This window comes from Hoplias malabaricus, chromosome 11 (assembly GCF_029633855.1).
Source record: "Hoplias malabaricus isolate fHopMal1 chromosome 11, fHopMal1.hap1, whole genome shotgun sequence".
Taxonomy (NCBI): domain Eukaryota; kingdom Metazoa; phylum Chordata; class Actinopteri; order Characiformes; family Erythrinidae; genus Hoplias; species Hoplias malabaricus.
Genome location: NC_089810.1, coordinates 35,777,205 through 35,795,221, shown reverse-complemented (window position 1 = coordinate 35,795,221; position 18,017 = coordinate 35,777,205). Strand labels below are relative to the sequence as shown.

The 18,017-nt window shown below is 39.8% G+C and overlaps 1 protein-coding gene across 1 annotated transcript in view; it reads left to right on the top strand.

Annotated features, from left to right (window-relative positions):
- The first annotated feature begins 642 nt into the window (after positions 1 to 642).
- The window catches only part of LOC136709894 (SH3 and multiple ankyrin repeat domains protein 2-like), a 167,056-nt gene continuing 149,681 nt past the window's right edge, over positions 643 to 18,017 (top strand). The window contains exon 1 of the mRNA XM_066685461.1: positions 643 to 739. The gene's annotated coding sequence lies outside the window, so the exon portion shown is untranslated. The remainder of the gene's footprint in view (positions 740 to 18,017) is intronic.

Below are 18,017 nucleotides of genomic sequence, written 5' to 3'. Positions count from 1 at the left end.
CGTCACTGGACGTTCAAAATAGGTCTAAAAGTAGTCTGTCCGTCAATGACATATTTTAAACATCAATGGACGTCCAAAATCCATCTTAATAAGTTAGTTAAGTGGTGACCAATCGATAACGTCAGTGGACGTCCAAAATGCGTTTTATACAAGTCATTTATTTCGGGAGCAATTAATAACGTCACTGGACGTCCAAAATACGTCTAATAGTCGTCTTTTCAATGTCTGTGTTTGGACGTCTTTTCAACTTTCATTTTTAACCGTAAGAGAACGTTAATTAGACGGCAGTCATTACGTTATTTCAACGTTGAATCAACGGCTAATTGTTTACTGGGTATCTATATTCATACATTTTTAACCATGAAAGGAAAAAGAACAAAAAATAGAAAACGGAGAAAATATGAACAAGGGAGAAGAGGACAAAAGAAAGGAAGGAAATTAATTAAAAGAAAAGAAACCGATGTCAAATAAAGGGTTAAATAACTAAATGATTAATTAAACTGATGTCAGCGCACAGGTGTGTTCTCGACCACGCCCCCAGAGCGCAAGAAGCCCCGCCCCTTCGCTCCTGTCCGGCGAACAGGGTTTGTGTCTCATTTCCAGCACGAGGCGCTTAGAGCTGGGAACTGGGTGGATATCCCTTCTTTCTCTCCTCCTTTTTTACTATGAGCCGGAGCGCCTGAGGGTGAGAGAGAGAGAGAGAGAGAGCGCAGTTAAAGCAGGAGCAGCTCGACCTCAGGTAAGGTGCAGCGTTTGGATTGAAGTTGGCTCCTTCTTTTTCTTGTTTGAATTGTCCGTTCCCTTGGAATGCATTTGCACGTTCCACCTTAAATAATGCAGCAGGGTCATTCTGGCGAACGAAGTGGAAAGGCAAATTAGATCAGGGTCAATTTAAGGTGGAACTGAACATTTTAATTAGAGCGAGGCTCTTGAGAGGCTCGTGCTGTGGGTGGCTGATGTTATTCGGAGTCCCAAGTGCTGTCCGCGTGCTCTTCTCTTTTCTTGTGTTTACATTTGATTTCAATTCGGATTATTTTTTAATTTAACAGTCATTACACAAGTGGCTGTTGGTTTATTTGTTTGTTCTCCACAACACTTTCAATTAATTTCTGAAGCTCAGCTCCTCTCTCTCTCTCTCTTTTATTTTGTCCCCTCGTTCACTGTCTCTATTTCAATTCACTCTCCTTTTCTCTTTCATCCTTATTCTCTCTTTCTTTGTTGTCTTTACTCTTTTTCATTCCATCTTTTCTGTCTGTCTCCATCTCCCTCATATCTCTCTACCCTTCTCTCTTTCTCTCTCTCTCTCTTTCATTTTGTCCCCTCGTTCACTGTCTCTGTATTTCAGTTCACTCTCCTTTTCTCTTTCATCTTTCCATTCTCTCTTTCTTTTCTCTCTTTGTTTGTTTGTTGTCTTTACTCTTTTTCATTCCATCTTTTCTGTCTCAATCCCCATCTCCCTCATATTTCTCTACCCTTCTCTCTCTCTCTCTCTCTCTCTCTCTCTCTCTCTCTCTCTCTCTGTGGTTTGTTCACTTGTTCAGTCTCTTTCCCCACTCCTTTTCTCTCCCACAACCCCCCCTCCCCAACCTCGTTCTGTATTAAAGTGCTTTAAACTCTGTAAGTCAGTGTGAAATGAGGCGTTCAGTCAGAAGGAGAAGTGTGAGTCTGCTGCAGTGTAACACTTTAATATGATGCTCAAGTCTTTCTTTGTGTACGTTGTATGACCAAAAGCCTTTGGACATGCTACCGTCCAGTGTTTCTCCTGAAATGAAGGGTGTTAATCAGGAGTTTGATCCTCTTCACTGCAGCAACAGTGTCTTTTTTTCTTCTGGGAAGGCTTTCCACTGGATATCTGAAGAGTGCTGTGAGGTTTTTATGGCATTCAGCCATGTAAACGTTAACGAGGTCTGATACAGATGATGGCTGATTAGATCTTGATCACAAGCACAACTCCATTAAGTTGGATGGAGCTCCATCAGTTGCGGAGAATCCAGTTTCACTGCTCCACAGCCCAGTGCTGGTGAGTTTAATGCACCTCTTGCCCACGTTTGGCACGGGGCAAGGTGATCTTACACTTATGTCCAGATGCTCCACGGTGTCCCTGTTTCTACACAGGTATTAGCACTATGTCCACAACGGTTGAATCTTAAATGAGCTGAATTCACTGATTATTGGGGTGTCTGAGTATCTGGTCGTGCCGAAGAGTGAGGAAATGAACCTGCGTGGTGGTGAGTCTGTGGGTCACAGATGTGTGGTAGAAGGTGTGGCTGCTTTCACATGAAAAGCATAATCAAGTCCTTTCAGCTTCGGAGAGACTCGCACCTGTTCCTTCGTCTAGAAACATGACAGCGGAACAAGAGCTCTGTCTGAGGTGTGTGTGTTTGTTTACATCGTGTTCATCGTCTTCATCATCATCATCTTTTAAGCTAAGTCCACACTAAGGGTCTCAGTGTTTAGTTTCACGTGGACTTTTATTTCTGCGTATTCTGAAGCATATTGTTGTGTATAAGAGACTGCTTCTCATCAGTTTCATTTCCTCTGTCCATTTTCAGTCTCTAATAAGTCTTCTCAGTGTGGTGTGTGACGGTGTGTGTATCATTGCTGTGTGTGTGTATGCACGCGTGTTGTTGTTTAGTGTTATTGTGTGTGTGTGTGTGTGTGATGTGTATGGTGTGTGTTGTGATGGTGTGATTGTGTGTGGTGTGTAGGTGTCTGTGTGTGGTTGCTGTGTGTAGTGTGATGGTGATTGTACTGTGATTGAGTGTGTGTTGTTGCTGTGTGTGTGTGTGTGTGTGTGTCATTGCTGTGTGTAGTGTGATGGTATGTGTGCTGTTGCTGTGTGTAGTGTGAAGGCATCTGTGTGTGGTTGCTGTGTGTAGTGTGATGGTGTTTGTACTGTGATGGAGTGTGTGTGTCGTTGCTGTGTGTGCATGTGTGTCATTGCTGTAATTTGTGTGTGTGTGTGTGTGTGTCATTGCTGTTTGTAGTGTTATGCTGTGTGTGTGTGTTGTGCTGCTGCTGTGTGTAGTGTGATGGTGTGTGTCTCATTGGTGAGTGTGTGTGTGTCGTTGCTATGTGTAGTGTGAAGGTGTGTGTATTACTGCTAGGTGTATTGTGATGTTGTCTGTGTGTGTGTCGTTGCTATGTGTAGTGTGAAGGTGTGTGTATTACTGCTAGGTGTATTGTGATGTTGTCTGTGTGTGTGTCGTTGGTGTGTGTGTGTTGTGTACAAACCGAAATTCCAAAAAAGTTGGGACACTAAACAAATTGTGAATAAAAACTGAATGCAATGATGAGGAGGTGCCAACATCTAATATTTTATTCAGAATAGAACACAAATCACAGATCAAAAGTTTAAACTGAGAGAATGTATCATTTTAAGGGGAAAATGTTGTTTCAAAATTTCATGGCGTCAACAAATCCCAAAAAAGTTGGGACAAGGCCATTTTTTACCACTGTGTGGCATCCCCCCTTCTTCTTACAACACTCAACAGACGTCTGGGGACAGAGGAGACCAGTTTCTCAAGTTTAGAAATAGGAATGCTCTCCCATTCATGTCTAATACAGGCCTCTAACTGTTCAAACGTCTTGGGCCTTCTTTGTCGCACCTTCCTCTTTATGATGCACCAAATGTTCTCTATAGGTGAAAGATCTGGACTGCAGGCTGCCATTTCAGGACCCGGATCCTTCTCCTACGTAGCCATGATGGTGTGATTGCTGCAGAATGTGGTCTGGCATTATCTTGTTGAAAAATGCAGGGTCTTCCCTGAAAGAGATGACGTCTAGATGGGAGCATATGTTGTTCTAGAACCTGAACATAGTTCTCTTCATTAATGGTGCCTTTCCAGACATGCAAGCTGCCCATGCCACAAGCACTCGTGCAACCCCATACCATCAGTGATGCAGGCTTCTGAACGGAGCGTTGATAACAACTTGGGTTATCCTTGTCCTCTCTGGTCCAGATGACATGGCGTCCCAGTGTTCCATAAAGAACTTCAAATCGTGACTCATCTGACCACAGAACAGTCTTCTATTTTGCCACACTCCATTTTAAAAGACCCCTGGCCCAGTGCAAACGTCTGAGCTTGTGGAGCTTGCTTAGAAATGGCTTCCTCTTTGCACTGTAGAGTTTCAGCTGGCAACGGCGGATGGCACGGTGGATTGTGTTCACTGACAATACTTTCTGGAGGTATTCCTGAGCCCATTCTGTTATTTCCTTGACAGTGGCATTCCTGTTTGAGGTGCAGTGACGTTTAAGAGTTTTACAGCCTGGATCCTTACACACAGCAATTGTTCCAGATTCTCTGAATCTTTTGATGATGTTATGGACGGTTGATGATGATAACTTAAAAGTCTTTGCTATTTTACGCTGGGTAACACCATTCTCGTATCGCCGCACTATCTTTCTGCGCAACAATGGTGGAATTGGTGATCCTCTTACCATCTTGGCTTCAGAGAGACACTGACACTCTGAGAAGCTCTTTTTATACACAATCATGTTGTCAATTGACCTAATTAGTGTTAATTGGTCTTCCAGCTGTTCGTTATATGCTCAATTTCCTTTTTCCAGCCACTTATTGCTATATGTCCCAACTTTTTTGGGATTTGTTGACACTGTGAAATTTTGAATCAACATATTTTTCCTTTAAAATGTTACATTTACTCAGATTAAACTTCTGATCTGTCATCTATGTTCTATTACGAATACAATATTGACATTTGCCGTCTCCACGTCATTGCATTCAGTTTTTATTCACAACTTGTTTGGTGTCCCAACTTTTTTTGGAATCTGGTTTGTATGAAAGTGTTTAGCTTGTGTTGTCTGCAGGATTTAAACTGTTTTTAAACCGGAACTGGTTCCTGGGTTCTGTCCTCACCTTGGCTCCCTGTCTGTGAGGGGTTTCTTAGGAGATTTTTCTCTCTGTTTCCTCATGGTTTCCTCTGAAGGCTCCGGTTTGTTCCCACAATCCAACATTTTTTGATAGGTTGTTTGTGTGTTAAAGTGTCCACAGGTTTGAGTGTGTGATGGCAAGGCGTTCTGTCCAGGGTGTGTTCCTGCCTCAACCCCAGTGATGTATGGGTAGCCACCTGTGGCACAGGGCTGGACAATAATTCAATATCATATATATATATATATATATATATATATATATATATATATATATCTTGCAATATAAAATGTTTCAATAAAAATGATAAAATGATAAAACATTAATATTGACAAAGCCACTGGGTTGATATTTGATGGTGATTTCATGTTTCTTGTTTGTTTTTGGGCATTTATCAGTGGATTTTATACGGTTTATATTCATATTGGTATTATATCATATCCACCAAAATGAAGAAATATATTGTAGTATCAGTTATGGCCGTATCGTCCCGCCCTACTACAGCATCACAACCACAATAAGTCTGGAGCTTAATTCATAGAACATGATCACAGTGTAAATCCATGTTGGAATAAAAAAATAAAAAAATAAAACCCCAAAAAACAATGAGATGAAGGCTATGAGGGACATCAGTGAGTGAGGTCTGTTCAGACTCAGTGTCCGATCAAGGCCTGTATGTAACTGGACACCCAGCTCTGTCTGGCCCAGACAACCAGGTATATTCATTCATTCATTGTCTGTAATCACTTATCTGAGGCCTTCCCGGAATCACTGGGCAAAAGGCAGGAACACACCCTGGAGGTGGCGCCAGTCCTTCGCAGGGCGACACACACTCACACATTCACTCACACCTACGGACACTTTTTCAGTCGCCAGTCCACATTTGTGTCTTAGACATGGCATCACTCCAAATCTTCCCATGGGGAAAAGGAGTTCAGAAAATATTCCCAAATATTTAAGACAGTGTTTGAAATGCTCCTGAAAACAGATGACAGCAGTGTTTAATACATTGCTTTGAACTTGTATTACATTGAAAAAGTGCAACAAGTGCAAAAGTAGAATATTTGATGTTGACTTTGAGCCTTGATTTCAGAGAAGAAACCACTGTACTCACGAGAGAGAGAGAGAGAGAGAGAGAGAGAGAGAGTTTTGAAGATGTTTAGATGAACTTTACAGTGAGGAACTTAGGGAGGATAGAGTTTCTTGTTGGGTGGCGTAGTAATGATGATGATGATGTATTATTCAGGTGTCTCTCTCTCCCTCTCTCTCTCTCTCTCTCTCTCTCTCTCTCTCTCTCTCTGTGTGTTTGTGTAAAATGTGTGCTGCACTTCAGCTGTTGTCCTCTCACTTCAAACAAGATCATTCTCCAGTTGGATCAATGAGTGTAGTTACATAGTAAAAAAATGACTTCATATGAAGTGACATCATTTTAAAACATTTTTTAAAGTGTATTATTCCATTGAGCAACAAGAACAGTTACTGAACTGCTCCAACCACAAAAACACAAGCTGTTGCAACATAGCTGTGTGGGTATGATGGCATTCAGCCACAGACATGAATGAGGTCAGGTTCTGGATCACAAACACCACACTCATCCCAAAGGTGTTGACTGGAGCTTCGTAAGTTCAGAGAACACAGTTCCACTGCTTCACACTGAGAAAGTCTCTTATGACTTGTGAAATATTTATTAGGTATATTTCCCCTGCATCCTTTTTTAAAAGTCAAATGGCCTGCAAAGCAATTTAAAGGTGCTGTATATGATTCTGTAGAGCAACTGTTAATATTTGAACTCAGCAGCAGAACAAACACACCCCTCCCTTTTAGTGATATGTTCGACGCTCCACCCTCAAATTCATGCCATACAAGCATGTACCAGATACACAGTCCCCCCTGCCCCCACCCCTTTCCCTCTCCTGTGCACTAGCACTAATGCTCCCTGTTGCTCATTGGCTGGAATAGTGTTGTGCTTTTTAGTCTCAGCCAGTTTGTTTGTTCCCATTTCGCTGAATGTTACAAGAAAGTGTAAAAAAAGTCACATACAGTGCTTTCGTTTTTGTACAGTAAAAGAAATGTAGGTTTTTTTTGATACATGAGCCAACCTGATGTACATCATAGGTGTTGATGTTTGGCCCAGAATCCAAGTTCTGTTTGGTTTTGAGCTGTTATTTATTGAGGTTTTTTTTTTGTCTCAGTCGTCTCTGAGCCTATTCCCATGTCTGTTTTTATGGGTTTTTCATTTCATTATTGTCACTCTCTGATTCTGCCAAAAGCAGTTCTCACACACTCTCACTCCACCTCACACATACACACACACACACTAATCGTCTCTCTGGATCCTTCTGCTGGCAGCTTGTTTTACTCTGAAGTAGTTTTCTCTCACAGGATTTCACAGTTTCTCTCTGTAAACACAAAGTGTTGCTGCTGATTAAAGGAGCAGTTGCAAATTAAAGGGATGGTTAAAAAAAAGGTTTTATAGCGGAACACAAATCGTTCCTACTGTTCATTTAGGTGAAAACATATTAAGTTGAGATTGTGTAAAGACAAACAAATATTGACACAGTGTGTGAAACGCTGGTAAAGGGGAAGCAACGAGTAGTCAGTAGTGATTAATTTTTAAATACATGCTAATTGTTAATTTGGGCGGCACGGTGGCGCAGCAGGTGGTGTCGCAGTCACACAGCTCCAGGGTCCTGGAGGTTGTGGGTTCAAGTCCTGCTCCGGGTGACTGTCTGTGAGGAGTGTGGTGTGTTCTCCCTGTGTCTGCGTGGGTTTCCTCCAGGTGACTGTCTGTGAGGAGTTTGGTGTGTTCTCCCTGTGTCTGCGTGGGTTTCCTCCAGGTGACTGTCTGTGAGGAGTGTGGTGTGTTCTCCCTGTGTCTGCGTGGGTTTCCTCCAGGTGACTGTCTGTGAGGAGTGTGGTGTGTTCTCCCTGTGTCTGCGTGGGTTTCCTCCAGGTGACTGTCTGTGAGGAGTTTGGTGTGTTCTCCCTGTGTCTGCGTGGGTTTCCTCCAGGTGACTGTCTGTGAGGAGTGTGGTGTGTTCTCCCTGTGTCTGCATGGGTTTCCTCCCATGGTCCCTATAAAAACACATGTTGGTAGATGGATTGACAACTCACCAATGTCTGTAGGTGTGAATATGCATGTGTGTTTTTGTGTGTGTGGCCCTGTGAAGGCCTGGTGCCCCCTCCAGGGTGTATTCCCGCCTTGCGCCCAATGATTCTGGGTAGGCTCCGGACCCAACGTGACCCTGAATTGAATAAGCGGTTACAGATAAAGAATGAATGAATAATTCTTAATTTGAAGCCTGCAACATGTTCCAAAAATGTATTGACACAATTATGTTTACCACAGGATATATCTCCTTTCCTTTTTACATACGTAATAATCATTCAGAGACTGAAGACACCAACGGATACATTTTTTTTTTATCTTTAGCTTCAAAACTGCACTGGACCTTCGTCATCTCATTTTACATGTTGATCATTACACGTGTCGATTTCTCCTGATTCATTGAATCGTGTGAAATTATGCGCAGTGGAGGATTAAACTCTGAAAACATTTTTTTGCCTTACCTGGAAACTGCTTTTACAAAGTTCCTATTACATTACATCTCGTTTGTTAATTACTCACACATTCACTCATTTATTCACTCACTCACATATAGATAATCACTCACTCACACATTTTATTGGATTATTCATAGAAAACAATAGGTAGCTCCGTGCTATGAGTAGAAACTAAATGACTGGTGAAACTGCAGGATTTAACATTGTATGGGAATAAAACACTAAATGGAAAAACAGGCTTAATGTAGCGTTAAATCTGTTGGAAGGTAATGTTAAACCTCTGAGTTCAACAGTTAAATCATTACAGTCCACAGTGGCCCCTGGGTCCTCACTTCATTCACTTTATTCTCTTTGGCTTTTCGTTGTTTGTCCGTAGTACAAGTATTAGTACTTTTAGTATTAGCCAGCACCTTTGTTGTATTCGTTAGCACCTCTGTAGCATTAATCAGCTCGACTGTAGTATTAATGAACACTAGACTAGACTAGAGTGTCACTATCTGTAGTAATAACTATATGACAAACAAAAAAGCTGGTATATTTTTAACTGCTATATGTCTGAGGTTGTATATGAATTCTAATACTTTTCAAACTTCTGCCTGTAACTCATTTTGTGACGTTTATGTCACTTCAATCCTCAGATTGTTCCTCAAAGTGAAAACTTTGCTTTTACCTCCCAGTGTCTGAAATGACACCATTCTCCTCCATGCTGATCTACCTCTGGGTTCTCTCAGTTCTTCTTCTTCTTCTTCTTCCTCTCTCTCTCTCTCTCCTTTTATCCCATCATTTGGTTTGTCACTCATGACTGACTGGAGGATGATGGACACTATAATGAAGATAAGGCCTAAGATCAATCTGAGAAAGAGTGTCTGCGTGAGAGAGAGAGACAGCGAATAAACAACAGAACACTATTGATGACATTAGCAACAGTAGAGATTGAGAGAGACAGGGGAAAAACAGAGAAGAGTGTTTTTCTTTGAGCCAGTATTAGGTATGAATGATAACCTGAATCTGAAGTAAATCCATCAGGGTCTAAACTGGTCCATTCTGATTAAACATTCTGTAAGTGGGTGTTGCAGGAGAGCACCAGAATCTCAGACTAAAACAAACTCTTCATAATCAGCCAGACCTCCCCTTCCTGTTGAGCCGATGAACACACTGAACTCAGCAACAGGAAACAATGCTTACTCAAGCCAGTCAGTCAAGAGACATGGTACATATACATTGAGGAGAATAAAAGCCATTTCAGAGTAATGTCGGAGATCTGCGGCAGTTCTTATGGTGCATCCACACCTGCTTTGCTTAGTCCAAAACAAAACAGCAGGCATGAGATGTGCCTGAGACCACGGTCCAGACCAAAGGAGCAAAATTTGGTCAATCCCAAAGAGGCAGTCTTTATCCATATTCAAACTGAACCAAGAGTCGGTTCATATGCAGTGTGAAAACATTTTTTAAGGACCAATAACGCTGAAGTCAAAACTTGTAAAAGCCTTTAATTTCACTGTTCATTTATTAGCATAGCCCCCTCCAGGGTGTATTCCTGCCTTGCGCCCAATGATTCCAGGTAGACTCTGGACCCACCGCGACCCTGAACTGGATAAGTGCTTATGAATGAAGATAATGAATGAATGAATTTATTAGCATAACCACACCGTGCTTCCTTAAATTTGAAATGTGTCATCAGTGAACCGTGAACGTCATACTTGTTGGAACTAATACAAGTTATGCCATTTAAGGTGAAACCAATACAAAGAGTTTAGTCTTTTAAGTGGAACCAACACAGTGAATTTGGCTTTTTAAAGTGGTACAATTATGGATGTTGCCTTTTAAGGTGGAACCAGTACCGTAAGCTCCGCCTAGTGCTTGGCGATATGAGCTCAAAAGAATATCACAGTACAGGCTTGTACAATAAATATGCTCCAGTAATTAAGCTGGGATATTTGGGAGCTTGTTTTTTGAGCACTGTTTATATTTAGTGTGTGATTATGCTTTGGCCGCTGTGTTTACATTTGACTTCTTTTTTTTGTTCAGGTTTGTCTTAATCAAAGCCAAAGCCAAACACATCCAAACCACAGACGCTGTGTTTTTCTTTGGTACGAGTTGCTCGGTCGGCCTCATCGTTTAGGTTCTCCTCCGAGTTGCTTCCACGTGGCAGAATCACTTGACTACAGTGTGCTAGTGTGGTTTTAAAGGGTCAGCACGTAATCACACATTGGAAACATAACAAAATATTTCAAATAGAACAATTAAAAATGTATATAATTTGATATAGACAAGATTATGTCGATTAGAAGTTCTGAATGTCGATTTCGATTAGTTTTGATTAATTGCCCTGCCATAATTGCACCTGTTAATGTGTAACCAACATGAGTGCAGCCTTTTAAGGGGGTTCCTAAAATACATGTATGAAACAAACGTTTTAAAATGTCAAATCAACATGTACTGTAATAATATGTATACAGTGTAACAAAGGACGCCATTACTCCAATATCTTTACAGTGAAATGAGTTGTTAGCTGGTCTGGTGCTGGTTAAAACTGGTCTGATGCATTCAGATTATAGTTTAAGAAGGTGTGGTATTAATGTATGTTAGTTTAAGATGGAACTTCTGATTTATGCTGGGTTAAATTGGTCTGTTGCTGGTTTAATCTGGTTTAAGCTAAAGCTAATATTAGCTAGTCGTGTGCTGATGAAAGCTGGTCTTGTGCTGGTTAATGTTGGCTTAAGACGGTTGATGCTGGTTTAAATTGGTATACTGTTGGTTTAAAATGGTATTGTGCTGGTGTGTGTTGGTCTGGTGCTTGTTTGATCTGCTCTACTGCTGGTTTGTGAAAGCTAATGCTAGCTCTTGTGTAAGCTTATTTAAACTGCTCTGGTGCTAATCACCCTACATGATCATACTGACCAGCAAATTAAATATACCTTGTTTTTCCCTTCAAGGAAGAAAATGGTGGATAAAACAATCCACTTATTTCAGACATAGACTATTAAGGAATGTGCCAAAAAAACTGACACACATTCAGTAGCCACTGGTTTTTTGAGTCTGAGCTCTGAGCCTTTGGCTGTGAATCAAATGATATTCTGGCTTCTGTGTGAGTTTCAGCCTCGCCATCTGTCTCTCTTGTCAGTCTACACATTTTCTCTCACTCTCTCTCTGTCTCTCTCTCTCCCCTCACTCTCCTGTATCAGATAACATGCGTAGACTACCTAGATCATGAATAAATTCACATGACAGGAACTCCCTTGACTTCTACAGTTACAGGAGAGTAAAGACGCACTCGTTTACTTATTTTTTGTTAGTGTTTGATTATCCAGCTTTGCTACGATGATGCGATGTAAAGGATGTGTTAACACTTCAATACGACATGCAGTTTGATCAGGAGTGTCCAATCTTTTGCATAGAACTGTATTTTATTTTAGAGTATTTGCTACATGGCATTTGATTAGCTTTTTTTCTCAGGGGAAACGTGTGGTCTGTTCTTTTGTTTCTTTGTAATAAAGGACAAGGCTTTAGTGAAGAACTTCATTACATTCAGTGTGTAGAACTGTATGTTTCAGCCTTATGTTTCGGCAAATAAGAATAAATTGTACACAGTTAAAAATGTACTAAACATCATTTACTATTGACTCAAATAAAAAAATAGCCTAAGTTTATTGAAATAATGTGCACTCACTGCAGAAGATTCTCACATAATTTTGACTTAGAAAAGCAGGGTGTTATCTTTTGCATAGAACTGTGCATTGATGCCAAACTCCAATAAAACACCCATAGTTTTTGTGATGTTTATAAAACAAACATATATTTCAGTCGTCAAAAATGTGGGTATATAAGTTAAGGTGTGGTTCAGCCCAAGCTGCCTTCTGGGAAAAATAAAATCCACACTATTCTGGACAGTCAGTTCAGAATAAGTTCCCATCAGGATATAACTGATTTACATACAATCACAGACGGACCAACCAGAACAAAGCTTGTTTTCTTTTGTTGTTTGGACGTAATTTAAATAAATCTCTCATTTAACAAAGGAATTGTAAAGCGTTCATTATCTTAGATTAAAAACAAGACAGTGATTATATTTTAACATGAATTCTGACTGTTTTTGTTGCGTAAACCACAGTAACACCGTAAGTGTACCATAGGAGAACACCAGTGAAGAAAAAGGTAAGAAATGGGCCCCTTTAAATAATGCAAACAAAATGCAAGAGAAAAGTGAGTTATGGGCCCTTTAAAGGGAATCTGTGTATCAGGGAGGAGGGCTTTAAAGCGATGCTGTGATCTTGTGGTATTTCCTCTTCTAGATCTGTCCATGTTTAAAGCCTTGTGCCAGAGAAGACAAATACAGAACAAAGTTATTTTACATGATTAGATTACATTAGATGTTTCACAATAACAATAAAAATGACCTACTATAAGTTTATATTTATAGCACCTTTTACAATTAAAAATGAACTGTAAATGAGACACACTTTGTAAAACATACAATTTGAATTATTGGTGGTATTCTCCTAAAGCTATGCTCATGGAAGCAATTTTAATTTGTTGGTGCAATTCTGAGCTGGTTTAGAGTACAGTGATCTTTTAACAGGGTAGATATCATCAGGAGAGATCAACCATATGGGTGTGTGCAGAGTAGGGGTGGGCGATATTGCCATAAATATGTGTCTCGATATTTCAGGGTATTTTGGCGATAACAATATTTTTGGTGATTTGAACAAAACACTGGAAATCACTTTTATTAAATTCAAATAAATATATTTGAATGTATTATTATATTACATATATTATTATATATTAATAATTGTATTAAATAAAATAGATTTTTACACAATACCACTGTTCATTTGTAAACAAACCACCTCCACACGACTGAAGTCACTCTCCTTTTGTTTTGGAGCAAATTCCTCCACCTCAGAGCCATTTTCCACCGTACTTCACTGTGTCTAAATCACTCATATAAAGAACGTAAGCCATTTTTATGTGTAACTACATCATGTCATTATGTAAACAAGCCTGAATATCACTATCGTCACGATATAGATTTTTTATATTGTTTCTAAATGGTGACGATATAATCGCGAACGTTACGATATGGTACAGCCCTAGTGCAGTGTAATTAATCAGTGAACGGTGGCCTTTTTTAGAGCTCATCTTTAAAATTCAGCTCTGTCAATCTTTTGTTTGGAGAGTTCCTGAGCGTCTGAGATATTTTCCTGACCTTTCTGAGTGGGAACACAGCTTCAACATTGGCTATAAATAATTATTTAATCAGCAGAATAGCACTGCACTGTGACACCTGGTTAAAAATGGGAGGATTCTGAATGTTTTATACCTTCAGCCATGCTGCTGTTTGTACAATTAATGATGAGTCTGCTTTCTGGATGTTTGGAGACCATTCTTTTGTTTATAACAGCAAATGTTTGGCTCATATGTCATAAATCAACGTACCACCCATATACACTATATATCCAATGGTTTTTAGACACCTTATGGGTAGTGAACCCTTAGAGGGCTTTCAATCTTAAGTCTGTTTATTACATGGTTATTAATTAGGTTGTAAACACTTTCAAATTCTTTAATAATCATTTGTAACACAGGGGTAGGAAGTGTGACAGTAACCTCTTCTTTTTTTTGTGTGTCAGAAAACTTGGATCAAGGGAAAGAATAAGCCAAGACCTGAGAATGTGGATTTAGTCATTTCACAAGTTAAGATCCACACCACGTTATCATTAATGTATAAAAAGACATTATGTTGGTGGTTAATTCATTAATTGGTTAAATGAATTAACAAATATGTGCTGTAACCAACAGGCTTCGTGTTGAGAGATGGAGAAGACGGCGTAAGGTCATTATCTGGCAACATCTGAGTTTTAACAGTGTAGATGTGTCACGGGGGTGTGATGAGCGGAATTTACAGAAGTGGACACACTCGCTACAACACAGACCATTTAATAAAGAGAAAACACAACAAACGAACTTGACAAGAAACACGAAATAGCATGACTATTAGCATAAACATAGGGAAGAGCAGGAAACAGGGCAAGCTAGGGATCGAAGGTGAAACGAGAAACGAGTTAGAGAAACGAAGACTACAATAACAAATGGGAAACAGAGCGAAACGACATGACTTGAGTTGAGTTGAACTACAAATGACATAACAAACGACAACGAAAATGACAAATGAAAATGACCGATACCAGGAAGTGAGGGAAGAGGACTTAAATATACGAACTAATAAGAAACACCTGACACAGATAAAGACAGAGGCAGAACAAAAGGTGGAGCTAGAGTGAAACGAGGGCGGAGATAGGAATAACAACAAACAGACAGAGCCACATGGATGGAGAAAACAAACAGGAAAGTGCCAAGATGTGACAAGATGGATGTGGGGTCACTTTTTGGCAAACAAGTCACTGTTGCCCTTTCTATCTTATGTGTTATAACTGATTATTAATTACAATCAATGTATTAACAACATATTTAATAACTATTAATAAAACCATTTAGACTATACTAACCATATATTTAAACCATTTATAAACCTTTTAAGTGTAAACTGTTTCTAAAATGGCGCAGATTGGAATGGGGCAGAATTATATGACTACATGCATGGTTTTATAGGGCACAATTTCTGAACATGTAGCGTGAGACATATTAACAGAATTAACAAATAAAAAAAAAGCTGAACACAATTAGAAGAAAATTTGATTTGGGCAAGATTACATTCATTAGAAATTCTGAATATTGATTTCTGTTCATTTCTGATTAATTGCCCAAAACAGTATCAGTACCCGATCTCACTAATGTTTATATGGCTGAATGGCATCAAATGCAAACTCATGATAAATGTAATATACCATTTATAATATACAAACCGGATTCCAAAAAAGTTGGGACACTAAACAAGTTGTGAATAAAAACTGAATGCAATGATGTGGAGATGGCAAATGTCAATATTTTATTCGTAATAGAACATAGATGACAGATCAGAAGTTTAATCTGAGTAAATGTAACATTTTAAAGGAAAAATATGTTGATTCAAAATTTCACAGTGTCAACAAATCCCCAAAAAATTGGGACAAGTAGCAATAAGTGGCTGGAAAAAGGAAATTGAGCATATAACGAACAGCTGGAAGACCAATTAACACTAATTAGGTCAATTGACAACATGATTGTGTATAAAAAGAGCTTCTCAGAGTGTCAGTGTCTCTCTGAAGCCAAGATGGTAAGATGATCCCCAATTCCACCATTGTTGCACAGAAAGATAATGCAGCGATACGAGAATGGTGTTACCCAGCGTAAAATAGCAAAGACTTTTAAGTTATCATCAACCGTCCATAACATCATCAAAAGATTCAGAGAATCTGGAACAATTGCTGTGCGTAAGGGTCAAGGCCGTAAAACTCTTAAACGTCACTGCAGCTCAAACAGGAATGCCACTGTCAAGGAAATAACAGAATGGGCTCAGGAATACCTCCAGAAAGCATTGTCAGTGAACAAAATCCACCGTGCTATCCGCCGTTGCCAGCTGAAACTCTACAGTGCAAAGAGGAAGCCATTTCTAAGCAAGCTCCACAAGCTCAGACGTTTGCACTGGGCCAGGGGTCTTTTAAAATGGAGTGTGGCAAAATGGAAGACTGTTCTGTGGTCAGATGAGTCATGATTTGAAGTTCTTTATGGAACACTGGGACGCCATGTCATCTGGACCAGAGAGGACAAGGATAACCCAAGTTGTTATCAACGCTCCGTTCAGAAGCCTGCATCACTGATGGTATGCGGTTGCATGAGTGCTTGTGGCATGGGCAGCTTTGCATGTCTGGAAATGCACCATTAATGAAGAGAACTATGTTCAGGTTCTAAAACAACATATGCTCCCATCTAGACGTCATCTCTTTCAGGGAAGACCCTGCATTTTTCAACAAGATAATGCCAGACCACATTCTGCAGCAATCACACCATCATGGCTACGTAGGAGAAGGATCCGGGGGCTGAAATGGCAGCCTGCAGTCCAGATCTTTCACCTATAGAGAACATTTGGCGCATCATAAAGAGGAAGGTGCGACAAAGAAGGCCCAAGACGATTGAACAGTTAGAGGCCTGTATTAGACATGAATGGAAGAGCATTCCTATTTCTAAACTTGAGAAACTGGTCTCCTCTGTCCCCAGACGTCTGTTGAGTGTTGTAAGAAGAAGGGGGGGATGCCACACAGTGGTAAAAAAATGGCCTTGTCCCAACTTTTTTGGGATTTGTTGACGCCATGAAATTTTGAAACAACATTTTCCCCTTAAAATGATACATTCTCTCAGTTTAAACTTTTGATCTGTGATTTGTGTTCTATTCTGAATATAATATTAGATGTTGGCACCTCCACATCATTGCATTCAGTTTATATTCACAATTTGTTTAGTGTCCCAACTTTTTTGGAATCCGGTTTGGGTGACATAATTTTGCTGTATATTGAATGAGGAGAGGAGAAATTTATTTTTAGCTCAGAATCTCCTGTCATATAAAGTATTTGTTCATATTTGTGGTGTCACTAGTATAAAAACATTCTGTGATTAATCACGATTAATCCCAACTTATTGCTAGTGTTTCCTTGTTCTTTGGAAGGGAGATAAAACAAATAAATGTGTAGATGATAATCACAACAAACTGGTTAGGAGAAGCCATTCTTTCTACTTTATTTGAACATTTTAGAGTAGTTTTATGATATTTGCATTTGAATCTCTTAATTTGCTGCGTGAAAATTCAGGGAGAGAGTTAAAATTAAACCTAACGAAGCTCAGACACAAGGTTTAACTGAGGAAATTGCAGCGCGCAGCTCACAGCTCAGACGATAAAACACCTCCATATTCATATTCAACTACTTTATAAGAGATAAATGTGAAGATTAAGAGAGAGAGAGAGAGAATATAAGTGAGAGTTAGTTATGGAATTTAATCCATGTTTCATCATAAAAATAATGTAATCTACCTTCTGAATTCACCAAAAGAAATGCTGTGTTTACATCAACGAAGAAAACCACTAATATGCCACTAGTCTCTGTAAAATGAGTGAATTATGGGAGGAAGTTGTGGCCAGATTAGGTAAAATGATTCATTTGCGCTACAAACTAATTATAAGGTTAACGCTGACAGCACTAATTTTTTTATGCTCAAGTAGCGTGCTTTTGCTCCACGGTCGTGACCAAACACAGCTTGCTAAGTAGCCTTTAATGAGTGTTGATGCTTTTCAAGCTTTTATTCCGTAAACCCTGTCACTCCACAGTGTTTATCCTGTTCGGAGTCTGGACGCTGGGTTTAGCGAGATTAGTTAAGATGAGTTTCTGTTTTATTTCATGGTGGGCTGTTTTCAGTCCAGATGGCAGCTGAGAGCGGAGATATGAAGCTCCAAAGAAGGACAGCAGGACCTCGGCATCCTGGATTAGAGAGAGGGAGGGGAGGGATGGAGAGGGGAAAAGGGAGAGTGAGAACGAAAGAGTGAAGCCAACAAGTCTCAGCATGCTTTAACCCCATGTTTCCTCACACTGTCCAATGAGAGCTGACCAGCTCCTCCTCTCTGAGAGTGTGTCC